The sequence below is a fragment of the Semicossyphus pulcher genome, unplaced genomic scaffold (genome assembly GCF_022749685.1).
Source record: "Semicossyphus pulcher isolate SPU_LCO1_2020_fin unplaced genomic scaffold, fSemPul1.0.p SCAF_26, whole genome shotgun sequence".
Taxonomy (NCBI): Eukaryota; Metazoa; Chordata; class Actinopteri; order Labriformes; family Labridae; genus Semicossyphus; species Semicossyphus pulcher.
In genome coordinates, this window is record NW_027211700.1 from 753,894 (window position 1) to 773,389 (window position 19,496).

A 19,496-nucleotide genomic window follows, 5' to 3' on the forward strand; every position below is an offset into this window, starting at 1 on the left:
ACAGCAGCACATAAGGTTCAGACTGTGTGTGTGCGGGGAACAGAACATAAACACACCTGCTGCTTTCTTTACGTTTTGAAGTCTTTAAGAGTGTGCCCACAACTCACTGAACTTCAGCTGAGCACCTGTGAACTCAGTGAATACAACGTCGCCGCGCTGCACCTGCTGTGCTGAGTTAAATGTCACTTCCTGTGTCCACTATGTGGCGCTACAGAACACACACTAAACATGCAGTGCAACACAGTGCAAATGTCATGTACATTGAATGTTGTCACAACTTCCTGTTGCTGGTAGTTAGCGCTACGACTACGACTCCATGTTTGTGTGTCGATGTCATCAGGCTGGGACTCTGATCAAACATGTAAAGCTCCTGTAGATTGGACATGCATAGAAGAAGTGCAGCAACTTCCTGTTTCATGGCGACACTTGAAATCAAAGTGCCTCGGCCACACCGCTCAGCGAAAACAACCACGGACCAAGAGTTGGATCAGATGGAGCAGTTTGTGAAAGGATTCCTTCTCTAAATGTCATGACCCAATTTTCAGAATAAATTCAACATGGACGACTTCCTGTTTAAGGTTTGAGTCATGGCACAGACACACGTCGATGGACTCTGGAACATGGAGATGAAACTTACTGAGGACTTTTGACCCTCAATCATTTGATTCATTTTGGATGAGAACGAAAGAGAAGAAAGAACTGAGGCCTTAAAATAGTTAAACGTTTAAAAGAACAATAAAGTAGTGTAAAGAGTAAAACACTTAAAATTAAAATAAATTATGTGCTAAAATAAGTTTTCATCGTTTCCAGTGTGAGGATGTGAACCCTCTGAGCGGCTCTGAGACTCGTGTGGAGGACCTGAGCGACCCGCTTCACTACAGGTGAGACATGAAGGCTGCAGGAGCATGAAGAGCTTTACAGACAAGAGAGGGAGCCGAGCCGAGCGTGCAGTCAGCTGCAGCTCTGATGGAGGAATGTGTGACGTGTCAGCTGGCTGCTCACAGATTCCTCTTCAGTCCAAGAGAACAATCCAGAAGCTCTGGATCCTCCCTTCAAACTACAACCCACACACAACTGAGACGGACTGCTGGAGTTAAACAGTTTTAAATGTTGTGCATCTAAACGTTCACACCCAAATCCTAATGTGAAAACGGGCAGGTCAGAGAGTCAGAGAGGAAAGCTGCTCTTTATTTCTTAGATCTCCAAAACTCCTGAAACAACGCTGTCTCTCCTGTTGGCTGAGAATGGATCATTTCATTCAGTGTCTCTTTCTCTCTCTGAGCTTCAGAATCCAAACCTCAAACTTCTGATTCGTCCGGGTTTATCCTGCTAAAAGTCTGACAGATCTAAGACGTGCATCAAAGCGTGCGAGGATCTCTGAAAAGAGACTGCACGTGTGCAACCTAAACCCCGTCTGGATATCTCGTTTGGCCGCACGTTTATTGGCAGCTCTAAGATCTTTCTGGCTCTCAATGAAGAAGCCAACGGGATCGGTACCAGGACGCTCGATAGCAGTAACGTTACACTCGGAGCAGACGGAGGTCAGTCAAAGTCTCGGTCAGTCTCAGGAGGAGAAGTTTCTGTTGCTCCCTTTCCAGGACACAAATGTACGTTCAGAAGAATCATTAAAGTCTAAAAGTATAAATCAGTGTAATCAAAGTATAAATCGTGTGAAGGACTTTGAGCTCTGAGAATGAGACCTCGTGTCCACTCGAGTTTACCTTTCCGAATAAAGTTTAAATAAGAAGGAATGACACAAGTCAGCAATATTTGTGTATATACCTATCCTTGCATTATACAGTATGCATATACGGAACAAACAGCCTATATTATAAAGATAGATTATAAGACACTTTTTTTATTGAAAGGATAATAAAACGTTATTTGAGGAAATGTCAGAAATCCCGTCAGCAGCTGGAGGACAGCTTCAGTGTGTCTGCAGCTGGCAGGCTGAGCTCCGTCGGGGGACTAAGCACAGACAAAGATTAAGTTCAGCTTAAGTTTCATGCGTTGTTAGTGGTTCTGAAGAGTAAGAATCAAAGTGATAACATTCCTGGAAGGTTAATGTTATTAAACATGCTGTAGCTAAGCAGCTAATTAGCCACCTAGCCTGCAGTCTGACATCAGTGAATGTTGTTCATGTTTGTAGGTTTAAAAGAAGAAGAAAATATTTACTTAATCTTTGTTTTATTTACTTATTCACAGCACAAACAAACTAATCATCAAAGGCTATAATATGATAATATCATAAATATAACTGTGGATTGTGTAAACATAAAGTAACATGGGGCTCTATGGGGACTGACTCACTTGAGGAGGCAGCCTCGAGTGGACAGGAGAGGAACTGCAGCTTGGTGCTGCATTCCTCAGCCCTGGATGTTTGCTGCTCGCGCTGTGTGTGTTTCCCTTTAAAGGACTCGTATAATAACAGCTTCTGTCTCAGCACACATCACCTCTCGTCTCTGTTTGTTTCTCTGTCAGAATCTGACACAGCCAGGAGGAGGAGCTGCGTGGCAGTCAGTGTTTTTCCACTTCATTCACAGCTCGTGGGGGAATACTCATGTTGAATCTGAAATATCTGTTATGGTTTATCATCATCATGTGACTGTGGCGCCTCAGTGAGAGAGAGAGCAGAGGATGTGAGTCACCGCTGAGCTATGAGAAGGCAGGAGGGCGGGGCCGTCAGCGACTGAGCTGCGACTCTGCATTTAACTTTCATTTGACTGATTTTCTTCTTTAACATTCAGATATTATAATATATATAACATAATATAATCTAATATATATTTATAATATAATCCCAGAATCAGGACGACGCACGAGCAACAGATAAAACCTGCTGCTGCACAATGCATGAAAACTGCTTCTAAGAGGGAACGCCCTGGTGCATCATGGGAGTTCAACCTTGTGACAGTATGGACTGTTTGCTAAACAACTCAATCTATATAACTCTGTCCTCATGTGAACTGAAGGCAAACACAGGGATAAAGCTGTGTGTGTGTGTGTGTGTGTGTGTGTGTGTGCTTGTGCGTGTGCAGCTCTCTCCTCATAAACAGCTCTATTATGTGCTGGCAGAATCATCCAGAACACATGCAGAGCAGATGTTTCAGGCCGATTGTTCTCCACATTTTAAACGTATAAAATTCACACAAATGTTTTTTTTTAACTCTTTCTTGTCTGTTTTGTTTTCGCGTAACTTTATTTTGAAAGAAGAGATTGAACTCTTCCTGGTTGAATAAAGGTCGAACAGTGTGATAACCAAACACGCAGCAGTGGATTGATCTGCTGATCTAATAAAGTCCATCGGGGCGTCTCAGCTTCATGAAGAGCAGCAGTAAAACGCTGCAGTGAACTTCCTTTGGAATAATCACATTTTTACTTTTACTGCTCCTGAGATAAGATCAACGTTATCATCCCTGAGAGGAAGCGTGACACGTGCAGGAGCTCTGCGCTGCCCTCCTTTCATGTTTTGTTGTCCTGTTTATGAGCACATGAAGGACCTACATTCACTCTGATGACTGCTGTAACCACATCCAGTCGTGAAGGAATGTTTGAGCTGATTTTATTTGTTCGGCTCGAGTTTGAAGGAAGAATATTTGTTAAAGAAAGAAAATGTAATAAAACGTTTAATTAGAGCAAAAAGTGTGAAATGACCTGTCTGTCAAAAAACACCTGTAGGATTTATGTAGCTTTAAAAAGCTTTTCTTTCACACTTTAAATCAGCAACACGTTGGCGGCTTTGATTTAAGTTTCACAGATGCAACGACCACTTCACAGGCGAACTCAGCACAGCAAACACGAAGTATCCACACAGCACCTGCATGTGATTAAAGTCCCAGCAGCACTCCTGCTCCTCTGTCTTCGTATCAAAATGTTTGTGTGCAGCTTCTTTGGAGTCGTGTTAAACGTTTGGGAGCTGCATGACGAGAAAGCTCACACAACACACCAAAACCAAGGAGAAGAAAGAGATTAAAAGCAACCCCAGGCGTAGATTTTTAAAGTGATTAAACTGGAGAAATAAAACAGTTCTGTAAAATGTAAAATGCAACAGATGCAGGTCGGGAGGTTAAATTAGGGTGAGATTGAGGTGTAATATTTTGCTCCAGGAGGCAGGTGCACTGACATTTAAAGCGTTCTGATGAAACATCTAAACACTCATAACAAACATCATAAATCAAAATGACAGAATAAACAGGTCGGCCTGCGCTGCCTTACAAACACGTCCCCTGATCTCTCAGAGGTTTATAGGATCATTGTGCTCAGCGTAAGAAGCAGAGGAGTACATCCGAGCTGATGTCTAATAGAAGATCTTTGGTTTAGATGCACATTAATGTTGGTGTGTTGAAAGCTAAATGACATGTCAGTGTGTGTTCTGTGTCCTCTGACAGCACTTACACAGAGACGCGAGGCGTCACACACACACACACACACACACACACACACACACACGGACACATCAGGAGTGACTTCACACGTTTCCTGAGCTTTAAACTACCTGTACCGTCCCTGTACCGTACCTGTACCTGTACCGTCCCTGTACCGTCCCTGTACCTGTACCGTCCCTGTACCTGTACCGTGCCTGTACCGTACCTGTACCTGTACCGTCCCTGTACCGTCCCTGTACCTGTACCGTCCCTGTACCGTCCCTGTACCTGTACCGTACCTGCTCTATGATGAGACAGAAATGGTTCGTTGCACATTTCTACTTTCAGTTTAAATTGTCTCAACAAATGGTCTTGTGACTTCAGAGCAGAACAACATCAGAGAGTATTGTTTTTCTCTCCTGCTGTCACATCAGTGTTAATCAAGGTTTGGAAGTTTCCAGAGGAACGCCTGTGATCAACTTCCTTCTCTACATTAGTTTAGCCATCAGGCGGTGAGGGCTTCACCCCTGAGACCACTCTGTGAGCCTCCAGAGGCTAGCTGAACCTTCTCGTTGGTCAGGGTCCCCCAGACACCCCCTCTGAATGACACCGCAGCTTCTCTCATCTTGGTTGCGTGTTGCCCTTTGTTGCTTTATCTCAATTAGCATAGCGCTTTTGATTAGCCCTTTGTTTCCTGTTACCCAGAATCAGTGTTTATTGCCAAGTAGGTTCACACGTACAGGAATTTGTTTTGATGATTTTGGGGCAGAACAATTAATGTAACGCATAGTCTGAATTACAGACTTAACACTCGCTAAGTGTTGAGTGACTGAGGGGCCTGATGAGAGTCACGTGGGGGGGTGGAGGGGGGTCGGGGCCTTGCTGACGAGGCTGGCAGCAGAGGGGAAGAAACTGTTAGGGAGGATCTGACTCGAGCTGACTCTAGTCAGAGAGGTTTGATGATCTCTCTCCACTGCACAGTGAATACAACTCATCTGAACCAGCCACTGAACGGACCTGAAGATTATTCTTTTCTTCCACAGGTGTAAATCAGGACATTTCTTACTAAATTAAGAATAAATCCATCAACTGTTTTAAATCAGCCGTGAACCCTGCAGCCGATGTTTGGGACTTCCTACACGGTGGAATTTAAAGAATGTTAACGCCCTCTCTTCAGCTCCTTTCTATCTGTCTGCAGGCTCAAACCTGTGGTAAGAGTTGCACTTTAACAGCTTGTTTGTTCTTTAACAAACATGCAGAAGAACAAGAAGAAGAACAAGAAGAAGAAGAAGAACAACAAGAAGAAGAAGAAGAACAAGAAGAAGAACAAGAAGAAGAACAAGAAGAACAAGAAGAAGAAGAGTCACCTGCCTTCAGTTCCAAAACAAAAAGACTTTAAATAAAACTTTTGTTTGTTTTGGGGCCCTGAGCTGCTGCTGGGTTTGCTTCTCCTCCTCCGCCTCCAGCAAACTTCATCTCTGACAGCCTGTAACTAAAACCTTTAATAAAGCCTGCACACGCACACACACACACACACACACACACACAGAGAGTCCTGTCACGCTACAGAATAATGTAGAGACATATGAAGACACGTTTGACAGAAATCGAGCCAGCTTCCGTCTGAGTGCCAAGTTTTTGGGGGCAAATGAGTCCAAGGTCGAGTTTAAGTGTGATATTAGATCTTAGCTAACAAAGTTAGCATAATGCTAAACAAATGTTTTTGTGCAGAGCAGGAGGACTATTTATTTAGGTGTGGGATTGTTCTTGTCATTTCACTATCAGCAGATTCACGATGTTAAACATGAAGAATGTTTTACTGTATGTAACAACGTTTGATAGAAATGACTTACCTTCTGTTCCCTGCACCATATTTGGTTTGAACCACTAGCGCCCCCCAGAGGCTGCAAAGTTCATCACATTTCAGACAGACAGACACTGATGAGTTTTCTTCCGTCCTTCCGGAGGTCAGACTGAAACAGTCGAAGGTCTTATGGACATGTTTTTGACCTGCAGAAGAAGAAGCTGTTAAATAGTCCGAAACACAGAAACATGATGCGTGTTTTCAGTGTGATGCAGGAGGTGGATGAAAAACATGAGGATATTCCTCATTACTCCTGTTATTTCCACTCCACATGAATCAGGATTCCTCTTTAAGGAAGGTCTCTGCAGGGTTCCTCTTTAATTTGGACATTCACATCTGAGGTCTGAGGTGCTCTTTCACCTTTTTCTAAATGTTCAATGACGCTGCTCTGCCAGCAGGGGGCAGTGTGTCCTCATTTATCACAGGTATCTCTCTGTAAAAGTAACTTCCATGTTTTAATCAAACTGTTTCCTGTTGTTGAAAATATAAATACACGAGATAGTACTTAAACACTGCTACAGTGTGACGATAGTTGTTACAATGCTGCAATGTGTGACAATCATTCAGGACACCTAAGATGCTGCAGGTGTGAGTTTTTCTGTCAGAGCTGTGTCAAGTTACTTATGTTAACTGCCACGAGACAGGAAATACAAATACACCTGCTTCAAAATAAGAGGAGAAAAAAAGTCCTGAAAAATGACAGATTTTAAAAAAGTAAATAAATGCCCCATTGAAATGTTGCGTTTGTCTTTTTAAAAATGATCACATCATACAGTGTGTAACAGTTTTAGGCCGGCCTGTATGTGGACAAAAAGAAGATGGAGATTGTAGGAGATGATAAAAAGTTGTTTTTAAATTCAATATATCAATATTTCTAAATATTTTGTTTGTGATCACATATCTAAAGATTTAACTCTATTTTGGCAAAATATCACACTGTTAATAATTCTTTAATTCATTGTATATTGCCTATTCTTTGTGTTTTATCTGTATTCATTGATCTTCATTATTTTGTGTATCTATATTATTACTCTCTGTGAAAACACGTTTAAATTTGCTCTATGAATCCATGTTGAATGATACGACGTTCAGGTGTTTTATTTTGAAGGCTACATTTACAGGAAGTGGTTTAAAACACCTGCAGCCGTCTTCTCATCACTGTCAGCTTGTTGAAGGAGACTTTTAGCGTCTTCAGACTTCAAACACGGAAACTCGTGAGAAACTTGTTGTGTCGTTTGGAGGAAGCGACTCTTCTTCAGTTTGAGACACGAGCCACTCCGATGAAGAGGACCGGAAGGAGGAGACGGACCGGTCCACATCAGACCGGAACCAGGCGCCTCTGAGGCTCTCATCAGTGCCGAATCATCCAGAACCTGGTGGACAACTCAGGGTCCTGCCCGCGGGTCTGAGGACCCGATGCCCCGCAGACAACGACCCCAGCCGGCAGGAGATCCGCAATTTACAGGTATGAGTCTGGAGCGCGAACTTCAAAGAGTCCCTGTAGTGTGAGGACAACCTCCTAAATGCTTATTAAAAGGGTTATCCTCAATGACACACAGGTGTTTTCTGTCATCACATTATAAAGTGACATGTTTAATAAAATTAACATGTATTTACAGAGAACTTCTTTAATCCAAGTTACAAAGTGCAGCAGAAATCAAAAAACTGTCATAAAACCATCAGGTTTGAAAAGAAACCAGATTCCAGTACAGTGTAGACTTAAAGAAGGAAAGATCGTTTATTTAAAAAGAAAAAATATTCTTCATTTTAAATTAAACTCAAGTGAAATCAGAAAAGAAAGGACTTAAAAGAGAAATGTTTTCTTAATTCACAAACATGAACTCTTTATTCCATCCTGACATTTAAATATTTCGATGTTTTGGACTCAAACAGTGCGAAGTTACATTAATTACTAGGCCTATATGTGATGAAAAAAATGTACAATATTAACATTTAACAGGTTCATAAGTTTAGAGTTAAAGTTAGTTGAAAAGTAAATTACCCAAGAAATTGAGGCTGGATTCCATTTAGCTTCTCAGGGGTGTTGACGATGTGCACGTCACCCATCAGACAACAGCTAATGTTAGCATTCAGCTACTCTATAGCCTATGTTACTGTTAGCTAGGACGTGACTGAATGCTAACTTTATAGTTTGTTATATGATACAATAAGAAATGTAGCTAATGGTGATGCTAGCTATGGATTGGTTGAATGCTAACATAAACTGTTGTCTGAATCTAACGAGCTAAACCATTTACACTGATTTCACTTTACTTTGTATTTTCTTCCCACCTTGAGTGTGATGTCAGAGGAAGATGGCCGCCGTGTGAATATGGTGTATAGTGATGGTATTTTGGCCCATGTGGTTTAGCTACAGTGACAGGACAGAAAATGTGCTGTGAAAGTGGCACGTTGGAGCCTTTCAAGGTCAAACTTCCCACGACTGTTACTGAATCTGATAAATGAACAAACATCATCAGGTCGAGTGCGACATGATTCAACTTTCATGCTCATGTTGAGGCCCCTTTTTTAGACAAAGACTGTGATCAGGTTTCAGAATCAGGATCAGCTTTATTGTGTGAACATACGAGGAATCTGACAGCTGTCAGTGAACTCACAAACAGGACAGCTTCACACAGGTAACATAAACATTTGTACAGGTGTTGTTTAGTGCAGCTCACAGTGTTTCACAGAGCAGCTTTCAAACAGCATAGAAACAGACGACAATGAAGGACTGAACATCTAAACATAAAACCAGGATAAGATGATTTGTCTTCTTTAGAAAAGGTCGTCAGAGTTGAACAATAACAAAATGATAATAACTAATATAACTAATAACTAACCCGATTTGTGTATACATTTTAAACCAAATGAAATCTTCAACCTTAAACCAAATAACTTCTGTTGCCTCTGAAACATTGATGATATGTTGCACATCACCGGAAATCACCTAAAAGTTATTTGTCAAAGGCTCGATGGCAACAGATGCATAAATGAGCGTCCACTCGTTCCGTGTTACTTCAGGATGTTGGTCATCGCTCGCTCGCTCATTGAAGGTGAATCACACGTTACTCAAACCCTCTGGTTGTGTTCAGTCGGTTCGTTTGCTTCAGATGTTCTGCAGCAGAACTAACTGATACTCTCTCTGATTTCATCTAACGCATCACATCAGAGCGTCACCATCCGCTCTCTCTCTCTGCCCTGAGCCCGTCCTGTCGTTGTGTGAACACGTCTGTGACAGGAGGCTAAATTTAGCTGTGGTTCCCTCCCACGCTTTCTGAGCATGTCCTGTTTGGTAAGAAAATCAGATGACGTGAGGGACAGTGGGCGGAGACACGTATGTTTCTGTGCTCATGTTAGCTGGAGGAGTGAAGAGGTGTACAGATGACGGTGCCTTCGCTGTGGTTCACTCGTCTTTTTCCTTTTCCTGTCCTGCCGTTGACCCGTCTGACGGCCTGTCCCACAGAAACACGTTCATCTGAAGCAATACGCAGCTGTTATCAGAGAAACCAACAGACAAGTCAAATGTTGCAGTGGTTAGAGCTGTGTCCTCACAGCTAGCAGGTTCCTGGTTCGAGTCCCGGTTCAGACGTAGTGGGCCTTTCTGTGTGCAGTCTGCATGTTCTCCCTGTGCATGCGTGGGTTCCCTCCGGTACTCCGGCTTCCTCCCACAGTCCAAACACATGCTCGTTAGGGTCAAAGGTGACTCTAAATCACCCGTAGGTGTGAGAGTGAAAGGTTATCTGTCTCTGTGTGTCAGCCCTGTGATTGACAGGTGACCTGTGCAGGTGTAACCCCGCCTCTCACCCAATGACAGCTGGGATTGGCTCCAGGCCCCCCTGAGACCCCGAACAGGATAAGAGGTATAGAGGATGGATGGATGGATGGATGGATGGACAGATGGATGAATGGACGGATGGATGGATGAATGGACGGATGGATGGATGAACGGATGGATGGATGGATGGATGGATGGATGGACAGACAGATGGATGAACGGACGGATGGATGAATGGATGGATGGATGGATGGATGGATGGATGGATGGATGGATGGATGGATGGACAGATGGATGAACGGATGGATGGATGGATGGATGGATGGATGGATGGACAGACAGATGGATGAACGGATGGATGAATGGATGGATGGATGAATGGACGGATGGATGGACAGATGGATGAACGGATGGATGGATGGATGGATGGATGGATGGATGGACAGACAGATGGATGAACGGATGGATGAATGGATGGATGGATGGACGGATGGACGGACAGATGGATGAACGGATGGATGGATGGATGGATGGATGCACGGATGGATGGATGGACGGACAGATGGATGAACGGATGGATGGATGGATGCACGGATGGATGAATGGATGGATGGATGGACAGATGGATGAACGGATGGATGGATGGATGCACGGATGGATGGATGGACGGATGGATGAACGGATGGATGGATGGATGCACGGATGGATGGATGGATGCACGGGTGGATGGATGGACGGACAGATGGATGAACAGATGGATGGATGGATGCACGGATGGATGAATGGATGGATGGATGGATGGATGGATGGATGCACAGATGGATGGATGCACGGACAGATGGATGGACGGACAGATGGATGCACGGATGGATGAATGGACGGATGGATGGATGAACGGATGGATGGATGGATGGATGCACGGATGGATGGATGGATGGATGGATGGATGCACAGATGGATGAATGGATGGATGGATGCATGGATGGATGAATGGACAGATGGATGGACGGACAGATGGATGGATGGATGGATGGATGCACGGATGGATGGACGGATGGATAGGGATGGATGGATGGATGGATGGATGGATGGATGGATGCACGGATGGATGGACGGATGGATGGATGGATGCATGGATGGATGGACGGATGGATGGATGGATGGATGAATGGACGGATGGATGGACAGACAGATGGATGAACGGATGGATGGATGGATGCACAGATGGATGGATGGATGGATGGATGCACAGATGGATGGATGGATGGATGCACGGATGGATGGACGGATGGATGGATGGACGGATGGATGGATGGACGGATGGATGGACGGACAGATGGATGAACGGATGGATGGATGGATGCACGGATGGATGGACGGACAGATGGATGAACGGATGGACGGATGGATGCACGGATGGATGAATGGATCGATGGATGGACGGATGGATGGACGGACAGATGGATGAACGGATGGATGGATGGATGCACGGATGGATGGATGGATGGATGGATGCACAGATGGATGGATGGATGGATGGATGAACGGATGGATGGATGGATGCACGGGTGGATGGATGGACGGACAGATGGATGAACAGATGGATGGATGGATGCACGGATGGATGAATGGATGGATGGATGGATGGATGCAAGGATGGAGGGATGCACGGACAGATGGATGCACGGACAGATGGATGGACGGACAGATGGATGCACGGATGGATGAATGGACGGATGGATGGACGGACAGATGGATGAACGGATGGATGGATGGATGGATGCACGGATGGATGCACGGATGGATGGATGGATGGATGGATGGACGGACAGATGGATGAACGGATGGATGGATGGATGGATGGATGCACAGATGGATGAATGGACGGATGGATGGATGGATGGATGGATGCACAGATGGATGGATGGATGAATGGATGGATGCACGGATGGATGAATGGATCGATGGATGGATGGACGGACAGATGGATGAATGGACGGATGGATGGATGGATGCACAGATGGATGAATGGACGGATGGATGGACGGATGGATGGATGGATGGATGGATGCACAGATGGATGAATGGACGGATGGATGGATGGATGGATGGATGCACAGATGGATGAATGGACGGATGGATGGATGGATGGATGGATGCACAGATGGATGGACGGATGGATGGATGGATGGATGGATGGATGGATGGATGGATGGATGCACAGATGGATGGATGGATGGATGGATGGATGGATGGATGGATGGATGGATGCACAGATGGATGGATGGATGGATGGATGGATGGATGGATGGATGGATTAAGATACCTGTGCCTACACATGCTGTATTAACTCTTCCTACAGAAGTTGCAGATCGAGATGCACGAGATCATCGGCACGTTGTCGGTATCTGCAGATACTGGCTTGAAAATGACGTATCGGCAGATGTGTCATCTTTCTGCTGATATTTTCTTTAAACTTTAACTCTTTATACTTTCTTTAATTCTGCCTGCATGCTGATGACTCCCTAAAAAAGCTTGGCGTAATGTTGCGACATTAACTCGGCGCAGATGTGCACGCGCACCGCCTCTTCCATGAAGCGTGTAGAAGGGTGCAAGATGTCTGCGGTACGGCAGTTTTTATAGCCTGTTAGTCTCATTTATTCATCACTGTGAAATAGAGTTCCCGCTTATTATTTCAGGCGGCTGTACAGAGCTCTGAGTGTCACTGCTGTCAGGATGACCTCAGGGAGAGCATCCAGCCGGTCTGTTGTATGAAAATGTTACAAACAATTAAATCTGGCATTTGGAACATAAATAAAAGTACTTTTCTGACATTGCCCAGTGACTGTGTACATTTTAAAAAGCACTGTATTATGTTATTTCTGCATCTGCTACAATAAGAGCAGGCATGATATATATCATATATATATATATATATGTATATATATATATATATATATGTATCATATATATCAGATATATACAGAGGAGACTCCAAGTTCTCTGCAATGAGCTGGAAAAAAAACATGTGCCTAAAACATCCGCATCAAAATCAAAAGAGTCCCGTGTGGTGCATCCCAACAACCTGTTTGTAGAGTGGCCTCGTTTCTGTCTGTGGGTCAACGTTAAAAACTACCAAAGCACTGATTCACCACCTGAAGCTGCTTCGCCTGCCGCTCCACAGACACTGTTTTCATGGAGTCATGGTGTCATGGTGTTCATTCAGCGACAGTTTGAACGGGACTCGAGACGTTCAACATGAAGGTTGAAGGTTTCCAGCGCTCGTCGCCGTGCAGCGTGTCAGGTTCTCTATGCAAAGAGCTGCTGGTGGTCAGGAAAACCCCGTGTGGTTTCCCAACTGCTGCTCTTGTTTTCTCTGACATTTTCCTGTGTGTCGTTTTGATCCTCCACTTTCTGACCTTTTTTCTGTAGCTTTTGTTTTTTACTCGTCTGCACGAATATTATCAACACCCCCTGATATTCAAAGTGCACGAGAGGGAGCTGCAACAAAACCGTGGAAATGACACTGAAGTTGCTAAAAGCTAAAAACAGCTGCTTAAATTAAACACGTTGAATCTTTCTGAGCCTCGTGGCTACACGGAGGAAATATGTATTCAGACTTAGTTCGGTTCTTGTGTCATTTCTGAGTTATTTTCTGGTGTTTTCAGGTGCGGGAGGATTGACCTGTCCTCTAACGTGTTGTTTAAAATGAATCAGAAAAGTTGCATTTTGAGTGACAGTGAATAAAGCTTGTTGAATCATCAGAGACACAGTAAGACTAGAAACAGGATCACACTTGTTTTAACAGTTTAGTCGACGGTTGAACAGCCGGCTGTGGACCACCACCAGTCGGGGGGGTTTCCTCAGACTGGAGCTACTCTCACTTCTCACCACTGATTTACATTCTTACTCTGCGTGACGTTTATGTTCAGACCTTTGTGTTATTGTTGGCAGGTGATTCGTTTAGTTGTGAGATATGTTGCATCATAGTTTTAGAGCCTTGTGGTCATTTGATGCAGACGTTTGTGCATGTGTGGGCAAAGCGCACAGAGGGAGAGCCAACAGTTCTCACTGAGCTTTAATGACTCATTGTTTAATGTCGCCGTCATCACACAGGAAGAAGTTCAGTGATCGTCAGAGAAGCTGCAGACAGACAGACAGCTGAAGAGCAACATGTAGGCATGCAGCATGTGGACAGCTGGTGCGCTCGTGTTCTTCAGCTTTGACAAACGAAATGTAGAAAAACATCTGGAGTATTGTTTCATGTGTGCTGAGACCGCTCCAGTCCATCTGTGTAATTAGACACACACTACAAACGGCTGAACAGTTTGGAAAGCAGAAAGTGTGATTAAAGTGTCCCCTGGCCTGCTCTTAAAGAAACTACGCAGGACTTTGAGACTTGATGAGAACTAAAAGGTTCCTCCGTCCTTGATGTTTCCTCCGAGGTCTAAAGCCCGGTGAAGATGAGGCCAGTTAGTCGGCTGACGTGTAAAAACGACTTGTTAATGAATCAAACAATGACGGATATTTACAAAGAGTTTGTCCAGGAACGTGTCTGTTCTCTGGAGCATGTCGCAGTGGTGTCTCTGCTGAATGAGGAAGCTGGTTATTATTCCATCTCAGCGCACAGTGAAACCGTGTGTTGTGTTGTCGCCCCCTGCAGGTGAAACTGACCAGGTACATGTGGACTCAGGAGGCACAGAGGACCAGAGAGGAAGAGACCTGAAGCTCTGACTGGATACCTGAGCCTGCAGGACTGGATGGTCACAGCTGACCTCACAGCTCACACAGGTGTGTGTGTTTACCTGTCTGGTTGTTTTACTCACCGTGTCTTTGTGAGTTATTTTAAAAGAAACAGAAACGATGATGGGCTCATTGAGGCTGTACGAGTTACTGACTTTAACTCTACAAAGGCAGCTGCACTGCCTCGTGCTGCGTGTGTCTGACCCAAGAAGTTGCACTTGAACACACCACAAAGACTACAGCTGATGTCCAACAAGCACTACAGTTCTGCTCCTGCATGAGAGGAAATACCTCCGTACCAGCAGGTGGCAGTCTGTGTTTGTCATTGAAAAGGGAGACTGTACGACGTAGCACAGCTGGTATTCAAACTGTTGTTACCAGGACAACAGACGCTCACAGTCAGACACTCAGTGGTGTGTCAGGATGCCTGTCAGGGCCCGGTTGTTCGAAAGGTTTCATCCCGATGACGATGAAATCCTACAATCAGACAATAACTAAGACATAAAGATGAACTCTGTGCTGATTTCAATTTGAAAGACAGAATTAAAATGAAGTTAAAAACAGAACGAGTTACGACGCAGACGTTACACACAGAAGAGTTATTGACATTGAGCAGTGTGTGCAGCATTCAGTGCACAGTTTAAAGTCTGTGTGTCTGACACTCAGAGGGAGGAGTTGTAGACTCTGATGGCAACAGGCAGGAATGCCTTCCTGTTGCTATGGTGCATCATGGGGGAATGAGTCCTTTGACTGAACGTGCTCTGTGCTTAACCAGCACATCATCAGTGTGTGGGAGACATTGTCCAAGCTAACCCGTCACTTGGACAGTGTCCTCCCGTCAGAGAGTCCAGCTCCACCCCCACAGCCTCACCGGCCCTGTGGATCCGTTTGTTCAGTCTGTTGGCGTCAGCGACCCTCAGCCTGCTGCCCCGGCACACAGCAGCAGACAGGACAGCACTCACCACCACAGACTCGTAGAACATCCTCAGCATCGTCCTGCAGATGTTAAAGGACCTCCGCCTCCGCAGGAAGTCGAGGCGGCTCAGGCCCTTCTTGTAGACGTCGTCAGTGTGCAGTTTGTTATCTAAGTACACCCCCAAGTACTTACTCTCCTCCACAGTGTCCACACTGACCCCCTGGATGGAAACAGGGGTCACAGGTGCCTTAACCCTCCTCAGATCCACAATCAGTTCTTGTCCTTGTAGCAGTGACATCCTGAGCTGTAGGTGCTGGAATCAAACAATAATGCTCCTGCAACATAACATTAGAAAGAAGCTGAGTTTGTATTAAGATAGTAACTTTACGATCTAGTCTGAGTTATGCAAATTCAGATACAAACACTCGTCTGTCTGCTCCTGTGGATCAAGCAGAACCAGAGCGGAGGAGAGTACAGTCAGAGCAGAGAGCACAGTCAGAGGAGAGCACAGTCAGAGCGGAGGAGAGCACAGTCAGAGGAGAGCACAGTCAGAGGAGAGCACAGTCAGAGCGGAGGAGAGCACAGTCAGAGTGGAGGAGAGCACAGTCAGAGTGGAGGAGAGCACAGTCAGAGGAGAGCACAGTCAGAGCAGAGGAGAGCACAGTCAGAGTGGAGGAGAGCACAGTCAGAGCGGAGAGCACAGTCAGAGCAGAGGAGAGCACAGTCAGAGGAGAGCACAGTCAGAGCAGAGGAGAGCACAGTCAGAGGAGAGCACAGTCAGAGCAGAGGAGAGCACAGTCAGAGCAGAGGAGAGCACAGTCAGAGCGGAGAGCACAGTCAGAGGAGAGCACAGTCAGAGCGGAGGAGAGCACAGTCAGAGCAGAGAGCACAGTCAGAGGAGAGCACAGTCAGAGGAGAGCACAGTCAGAGCGGAGGAGAGCACAGTCAGAGCAGAGAGCACAGTCAGAGGAGAGCACAGTCAGAGGAGAGCATAGTCAGAGCGGAGGAGAGCACAGTCAGAGGAGAGCACAGTCAGAGCGGAGGAGAGCACAGTCAGAGCGGAGGAGAGCACAGTCAGAGGAGAGCACAGTCAGAGGAGAGAGCACAGTCAGAGGAGAGAGCACAGTCAGAGGAGAGCACAGTCAGAGCGGAGAGCACAGTCAGAGGAGAGCACAGTCAGAGGAGAGCACAGTCAGAGCGGAGAGCACAGTCAGAGGAGAGCACAGTCAGAGCGGAGAGCACAGTCAGAGGAGAGCACAGTCAGAGGAGAGAGCACAGTCAGAGGAGAGCACAGTCAGAGGAGAGCACAGTCAGAGCGGAGAGCACAGTCAGAGGAGAGAGCACAGTCAGAGGAGAGCACAGTCAGAGCGGAGAGCACAGTCAGAGGAGAGCACAGTCAGAGGAGAGCACAGTCAGAGAGGAGAGCACAGTCAGAGGAGAGAGCACAGTCAGAGGAGAGCACAGTCAGAGGAGAGAGCACAGTCAGAGCGGAGAGCACAGTCAGAGGAGAGCACAGTCAGAGGAGAGCACAGTCAGAGGAGAGAGCACAGTCAGAGGAGAGAGCACAGTCAGAGCAGAGAGCACAGTCAGAGCAGAGAGCACAGTCAGAGGAGAGCACAGTCAGAGGAGAGAGCACAGTCAGAGGAGAGAGCACAGTCAGAGCAGAGAGCACAGTCAGAGCAGAGAGCACAGTCAGAGGAGAGCACAGTCAGAGGAGAGAGCACAGTCAGAGGAGAGCACAGTCAGAGGAGAGCACAGTCAGAGGAGAGAGCACAGTCGGAGCGGAGAGCACAGTCAGAGGAGAGCACAGTCAGAGGAGAGCACAGTCAGAGCGGAGGAGAGCACAGTCAGAGGAGAGCACAGTCAGAGCGGAGGAGAGCACAGTCAGAGGAGAGCACAGTCAGAGGAGAGAGCACAGTCAGAGCAGAGAGCACAGTCAGAGGAGAGCACAGTCAGAGGAGAGAGCACAGTCAGAGCAGAGAGCACAGTCAGAGGAGAGCACAGTCAGAGCGGAGGAGAGCACAGTCAGAGCAGAGCACAGTCAGAGGAGAGCACAGTCAGAGCGGAGGAGAGCACAGTCAGAGGAGAGAGCACAGTCAGAGGAGAGCACAGTCAGAGGAGAGCACAGTCAGAGGAGAGCACAGTCAGAGCGGAGGAGAGCACAGTCAGAGCAGAGAGCACAGTCAGAGGAGAGCACAGTCAGAGCGGAGGAGAGCACAGTCAGAGGAGAGAGCACAGTCAGAGGAGAGCACAGTCAGAGGAGAGCACAGTCAGAGCAGAGAGCACAGTCAGAGCAGAGAGCACAGTCAGAGCACAGGAGAGCACAGTCAGAGGAGAGAGCACAGTCAGAGGAGAGAGCACAGTCAGAGGAGAGCACAGTCAGAGCGGAGAGCACAGTCAGAGGAGAGAGCACAGTCAGAGCGGAGAGCACAGTCAGAGCGGAGAGCACAGTCAGAGGAGAGAGCACAGTCAGAGCGGAGAGCACAGTCAGAGGAGAGAGCACAGTCAGAGCGGAGAGCACAGTCAGAGCGGAGAGCACAGTCAGAGGAGAGAGCACAGTCAGAGCAGAGAGCACAGTCAGAGGAGAGAGCACAGTCAGAGCGGAGAGCACAGTCAGAGCGGAGAGCACAGTCAGAGGAGAGAGCACAGTCAGAGGAGAGCACAGTCAGAGGAGAGAGCACAGTCAGAGGAGAGAGCACAGTCAGAGGAGAGCACAGTCAGAGGAGAGCACAGTCAGAGCGGAGAGCACAGTCAGAGGAGAGCACAGTCAGAGGAGAGCACAGTCAGAGGAGAGAGCACAGTCAGAGGAGAGAGCACAGTCAGAGCGGAGAGCACAGTCAGAGCGGAGAGCACAGTCAGAGCGGAGAGCACAGTCAGAGCGGAGAGCACAGTCAGAGGAGAGTGGCTCTAAGCCGCGATGGTGATGTATTGGGTTGAATATTCTGGAGAGCAGAGCGATATCACAGATCAGTGTGAGTCTGTGGGAGATTTGCGAATGCAGTTTGACTGAAGAACAAAAAGAAGTCGAATCTTTCCAAACTTTCAACAACTGTGTTTCACAGTGAAGTCAGTCAGAGTCGTTTTCATTGAATGTTTTGGGGGGAAACTGGACATCATATGATTCCAGCTGAGTCTCTAAACGTGTCATTGAATGTTTCTGGAGATTCATTCAGTTTCGTCCCCTGTAGCTTTCAGTTGCTGTCGGGACATGCACAGACAGAACCAGCCCAGACTTCAGCTTTGTTTTCTAGTTATCATGGAGACGGCTCGTTCATCTGTGACCAGCTGATCTCAGTCCAAATGTGGGGAGTGTTGCCATCTGAAGTCAGCTGCCGGCCATGTTTCTGCTGAGGAGTGCATGACGTGGGCGTGGCTCACCATGCGAGCAGAATGAGCAGAAACACGCAGACACGCTGGCTCCAGATGTGCTGTTAATGAAGATACAAAAACACTGTGATGGATCCAAACATTCAAAAGAAACAGCTATTAGATAACATGAAGAAACCGAGGCAGCAGATAGACCTGTTAAATCCCTGTTTTTATGAATGGAGTCTGGTGTGTGTGCAGAGAGCGATGTAACGTCTGTGTGTGGTTAAGACAATCATCTTCCTCTGTAACAAAAAGGTCTATCCTTTCTGTCATGTTGTCACACACTTAGAAGAACAATCTGAGCCTGTCAGTGGAAACAACAAGAACTTTTAGAGGACGACCTTTGACCCATCAAGGATTATGTTGCAGCCGTTACAGCCTGTTTCACTGCTGCAGCATGAACACATCTACACACCAAAGCATGACGAAATAGGGCCGGGGTTAAAACAAACAGGGATTCCC